Genomic DNA, 5,930 nt, shown 5'->3' on the forward strand with positions numbered 1-5,930 from the left:
AAAAAAAAAAAAAAAAAAGAGTCATGAAAATAAAATGTACAGCATGGGGAATATAGTCAGTAATATTGTTTAAAATATATATGTATATTTATATTTATGAAGACTGTGTACTAGCATGGAAAGAATAAATATGGCCTGAAGTGAGAAATGAAAATTATAAAACAGACTCTTCATGGTGCCTCCCAATCTCTGGCCTCAGGTTTTTTTTGTTTTTTATTTTGCAATAAGCATAAACAAAAGCAAGGGCTTTGTAACCTGTCCGCTGGCCCAGGTCAGTGTGATTAGGCAGGAGCAGAGAGGAGAGTCACCGAGGGGCCTGGAGCCAGGGAAGAAGGTGGGGGTGAAAGGCATACGGAGGGAGCCAGTCAGGGATGGAGACTTGATACTTCAGCTCATGCATGGTGCCCTTTCAGTGGTGACATGAAAAACCTTTGGTTAAGCAGCTGTTATCAAAGGCTTGTGTGGAGGGTACAGCAGACCAGCTGTGAGGGGATGTGCTTCACTTCACAAAGGGAAGGAAGAAGCTGCAGAGCCCAAGACATTTTGGAGAGAAACAGGTCCATGGGGCCCCACCATGTCTAATGGAGCTGGGTGAGAGCAGCAGGAAGGCCGCCAGTGCCGGGTGGGTCTTGGCCTGGAGGAAGCATGGCTAGCAGGGCCTGATGGGCAGTTTAGCGGGCAGTCCCTGGGCTGGAGAGCTGGGACCCAGAGACTCCACCTGGGCAGGACCAGGGCCTGGTCTGTGTTTTTAGGAAGCCCTCACTGGTAGCCGTGCGCAGGCTGTGATAGACTTGGGGAGACTATTTGAAGATGAACGCAGTGGTCCTTAAAAGACAGAACTGAAGTCATCAAGTCCAGCAACAGACTCAGAGCTAGTGAGAAAGGGGCAGGGAGTGTGGCATGGGTCCTATTCCCCCCGAGCTGAAAATACAACCAAACCTCTCATTACACCTTTCAGTGTAAATGCAATCTTCTATGACCATGACTGTGCACGTACCCTTTGACTGCATTCTGGCCCTTCACATTGCAGCAGGTGTGGCCAGCTTACGTCCAAGGTGCAGCTGACCGAGGCCGAGCTTGGCTACTTCAGCACATCTCAGGATCTCCATCTGTGTCTCGCCTGTATTAAGGTCATTTCCTATCACTAGTATCAGCACTTCCATTTTCTATTCACAGTCATAAACTATAAGGACTAACCTCAGTAAAAGGCCCGTGAGTAGCAAAACGAGGGTGATACAGACCAAGAGAGGTAGATGCACAAACAGCTGTGGGCTTCCAGGCAGGTGCTATAGTAGGTAGTTCGAAGTGTCGATTTGACGGCCAATAGATCTCTCGGGGCTGGGTGTGTGAAAAGGGTGGAGGGTCTGGACTGTGGCCAAAGGTGATGGGGCTGTTGGAAAGTTGAATACACCCAAGTCAAACATGGGGAAGTTGACAATGGTTAGGTTGACCAAGGTTCAGCATGAACCTATGACAATTCTTATTTACTTTTTGGGGTCCACCAGAATATGATGTGACTCAGATGTTCTGATCTCCAGCTTGGGGCAGTGTCTCAAAGAACCCCAGTAGAGTCCTAAAGAACCACACTGGATACCCACCTGCTATGGCCCTGGTAGGCCCCAGAGGTCCCCAAGAGTTCAGTGGGCCAGTCCTGCTCGCTTCTGAGACTGCCAGAGCAGAAAGTCGGCCCAGCTCCAGCAGGAACACAGTCGGCCCCACTGGGACTGCCCGCCCAGCTACCTCAACGATTAATTTCCGCCGACCTTCTCAGATGGATTCCTTCCCCCACCCACTCCCACTGACTCATGACATCTCAGCCTAACACATCAGGGTGCATCGTTCTGTGGAGGATACTTTTTTTTAAATTGAAGTAGAGTTGATTTACAATGTTGTACTCATTTCTGCTGCATAGCACAGTGACTCAGTTATACACGGATATACTTGTTTTTTTAAGTATTCTTTTCGATTATGGTTTACCCCCAGGAGATTGGTTATAGTTCCCTGTGCTGTACAGTATGACCTTGTTGTTTCTGTTCTAAATGTAATCGTTTGCATCTACTAACCCCAAACTCCCAGTCCATCCGTTTCCCCCGCCCACTCCCTGCCTTGGCAACCACAAATCTCGAGGACACTTTTTAATGCAACCACCACTTACCATCTTAGCTAAAAAAATTTTAAAGTCAGTCTTTAAGATCATCTATCGCCCAATCTATACTCAGATTTCCCCAGTTGTCTCAAAAGTGTCTTTTTACAGGTGGTTTGTTGGAATCAGGTGAGGACCCAAATGAGGGCATGCATTGCATTCAGTAAGCCTTTCCTCCTTTTCTTTCTTTTTCTTTTCATGTCATTGTTTTAAGGAGAAAACTGAGTCATATGTCTGGGAGTACATTCTTTTATTTATTTATTTATTTGTTTGTTCGTTTGCGTTGGGTCTTCGTTGCTGCGCGGGGGTTTTCTCTAGTTGCATCGACCAGGGGCTCCTCTTTGCTGCGGTGCGCGGGCTTTTCATTGCAGTGGTTTCTCTTGTTGCGGAGCTTGGGCTTTAGGCGCGTGGGCTTCAATAGTCGTGGCACATAGGCTCAGTAGTTGTGGCTCGCGGGCTGTAGAGCCCAGGCTTGGTAGTTGTGGTGTACGGGCTTAGTTGCTCCGCAGCATGTGGGATCTTCCCGGACCAGGGATCGAACCCACGTCCCCTGCATTGGCAGACGGATTCTTTTTTTCAATTTATTTTTGCTGTGTTGGGTCTTCGTTTCTGTGCGAGGGCTTTCTCTAGTTGTGGCAAGCGGGGGCCACTCTTCATCGCGGTGCGTGGGCCTCTCACTGTCGCAGCCTCTCCCGTTGTGGAGCACAGGCTCCAGACGCACAGAGCTCAGTAGCTGTGGCTCACGGGCTTAGTTGCTCCGCGGCATGTGGGATCCTCCCAGACCAGGGCCCGAATCCGTGTCTCCTGCATCGGCAGGCAGACTCCCAAACACTGCGCCACCAGGGAAGCCCAGCAGACGGATTCTTAACCACTGTGCCACCAGGGAAGTCCTGAGAGTACATTCTTAATGCTCCGTAAGTAAGTGAAAACCTCGCCCCAGCACTCACCCTCGAAATATACTTCTTAAAGAAGGCAGCTGCCTCCCAGAATCAACTCCCTCTCTTTCCGCCTCTTTCTCTCTTAAATCCCAGCCACCCAAGCCCACCTCCCCGCCCAGGCTGGTCTGTAGGGCTCCCCTCTCCCAGCTCCACTGTCCTTTGCAGAGATCACCTGAGCCTCCGGTCTTCTTTAGGGTTCTCTCTGCTTTGCCCATGAACAAGAATCGTTATCACAAAAAGAGGCACAGTGAGAATAACGCAGTGAGAGTACCTGGGGGACGGATACGGGGGCACCGTTATGTGTTGAGAGAGCCAGTGCCTGCGGGGACGACGTGTCTGACTTCATCGTCGCATCTGCAGGGCCGAGAATGGTGTCTGCCACGTGCAGGGCATCGGGAAGGATTCCTTGTCGTGAGCACGGGCAGGGGTCCTGCTTTGTCGTCTTTGGGACAGTGGTCTGTGTCTGGGGAGTCGTGATAACGAGCTCCATGCCAATTTGCGACAGAGCTTTCAGTTGTGTTCTTCCCACTCCTGAACGAGGGTCTTAACCTCCAGCTAAAGCAGAATGTCGCGTGCCACATCAGTGCTGAGTCACTCCCGGGGGCTCCCACACGCAGGCACTGCATTCTCGTTTTCACTCTGAGAATTCGCTCTCGTGCTGTCAGTCATCTCACCGCGGAACTTTCCTTCTGAACCAATCAGCAATGGTTCCTGGAATCCAAGTCCCCTCCAGTTCCCTCCGTGAGCTTTCTTCCAAACCTGTGGGGTTTGCCCTCGGATCCCAGCCTCCACGCTGATGGGGCCGGTTCCCATCTCAGTTCGTAAACTCACATGTGTTTACGTGAAGAAAGGAAGAAGCCAGAGCTTCTGCCTTTCTTCCAGGACTTGATTTCTGTTTCAAGGGCCCCTCGTCTTGGTTAACTCAGGATTCTCCTCCTCTTTCCCCAGATCTCACGAGTGTGGGGGCGTGGCTACGGGGAGTGGGGGCGGGGTCAGCATCCGGTCGTCGGGCTTCTCTGCGCCACGCTGACATCCCCCAGGAGCCCTGGCCTGACACTGCGGCGCCAGGAGCCCTCACAGGTGTGCTAACCCGCCCACATCTCTCCCTGCTGGGATGCTCGCCTGCTTCCTGCCCCCTCCCAGGCTCAGTGAATCATTCTGTGGCCCCTGGTTTAGAACCTTCGGGGCTGACTCGGGGTTTCACACCACCCCGGGATGTCCGGGCTGAGCCACTGGGGTCTCTGGGAGGTTTGGCACACCGCCCCGGTCTCCAGTGTGGCAGGGGGAGCAGCATCGCCACCCTCACTTTCTGATCCCCACATCCTGTCTGCGGCCCTGTCATACTCTCCCCGTGGCTCCCTCACGGTGGGAAGCAGGCACAGGAGCTCTTCCCAAGAACCTGCCAGCATCTTGGGGTGTTTGCAAGGAGTCATTGTAATTAGAGCAAGTGAGGAGCGGAGGGGAGTGGAGGACAGTGAAGAACGTGGTAGAGTGATGCATGGTGGCCCCAGGCCTGGAGAATCATTGGAAGGGAGCTTAGAGATGAAGTGGAGACAAGGGAGGGGGGTGCAGTAGGATATGACATGGGGAGTGGCTTGATGGGGTTCAGGATTTCTTGGGCATTTGCTTGGAGACAGTGAAACATCTAGAGGAGAAGGCATGAGGGTCGAGTGGACTGGCAAGGTGAGTCCAGCAAGTCCCCAGAAACCCAGGTTCCTTGGTCTCTGTTGTGAAGCTCACAGAAGTTCTAGGAAAAATCAGTCAGTCACGTGTGGGCGGGATCAGGTTTGCCCCAGTCCAATGTCCAGTCTTAGGTAATTTCCATCACTGTCCTGGGAAATCTCTCTGAGGTCCTTCCTGGGATCCAGAGAGCACGGGGACGTTACTGCGTGAGTGATGAATGACAGGTGGAAGCGGTGTCCATGGAGAGATTTCTTACCTGACTCTTCTCACTGGTCCTGACTCCTGGGCCTGGGGTAGGAAGCCAGGGAGAATGGGGGCAGCGCCTGGCTCACCACGTCCCAGCACAGACCCCAAGGGGACTCTCCACACTCCAGGTTCTTGCTTTTTGACCGACACTCCATGGCTGCTTTTGCTGCCTGGACCCCACTGGGTCAGGGAAGCTCAGAGACAAACATGGGGATCCCTGTTTGCTCTAGGAAATTCCTCAGCCCACACATCTCCCAGGCATCCAAGCCTCTTGACCCTGCCATGGAGGGGCTCCTGGGAGAGGGAGGATACGCCTGGGAGAGAGGGGCCACTCCAGAGCACCAGCCAGCCAGGCTCTCAGGCTCTCTCCAAGGATGGGGGAGCCAGGAGTCTGTCTCATGAACCCCCAGATGGGCCTAACTTGTGCTGGCTCAGGTTGGAGAGGGACCTTGCCCTGGGACAAACATACCCGGTTGTGGCCCAGGCACTGCCTCTGATGGTCCCCATATAGACCTTGGTCTCCTCACCTCTACAGTGGGCACAGCTGTGCTGCAGGCGGGACTTTTCATTCTCTCCCTCTAGAATTCTCTGCTTCCGAGGTCACAAGGACAAATCCACAGGGCAGACGGAACTCGGATTCCGGAACCCCAGGGTCCAGCTCTTGTCCTGTTCATTGGCAATAATGAAGAAAAAGCAGCCCTGCTGTTATTCTGCTGCCCCCAGCCTACATTTGGCAAACTGTTCTAGGGGCCTGATGCCCCTGCCAGCGGGCCTCCAGACCTCTCAGAGCTTTGTGGATCGGGGGCGCAGGGCAGCCCATGGTGGGCAGCTCTGAGGCAGTCTGGCGGGCCCTCCAGCACTCCCAGAGGCCCCCCTCTCCACAGTGAGCTCACAGCCACCTGGGAGAGAGCACTCCAGCT

This window comes from Neophocaena asiaeorientalis, unplaced genomic scaffold, assembly GCF_003031525.2.
Source record: "Neophocaena asiaeorientalis asiaeorientalis breed wild unplaced genomic scaffold, Neophocaena_asiaeorientalis_V1.1 scaffold388, whole genome shotgun sequence".
In the NCBI taxonomy this organism is placed as follows: Eukaryota; Metazoa; Chordata; class Mammalia; order Artiodactyla; family Phocoenidae; genus Neophocaena; species Neophocaena asiaeorientalis.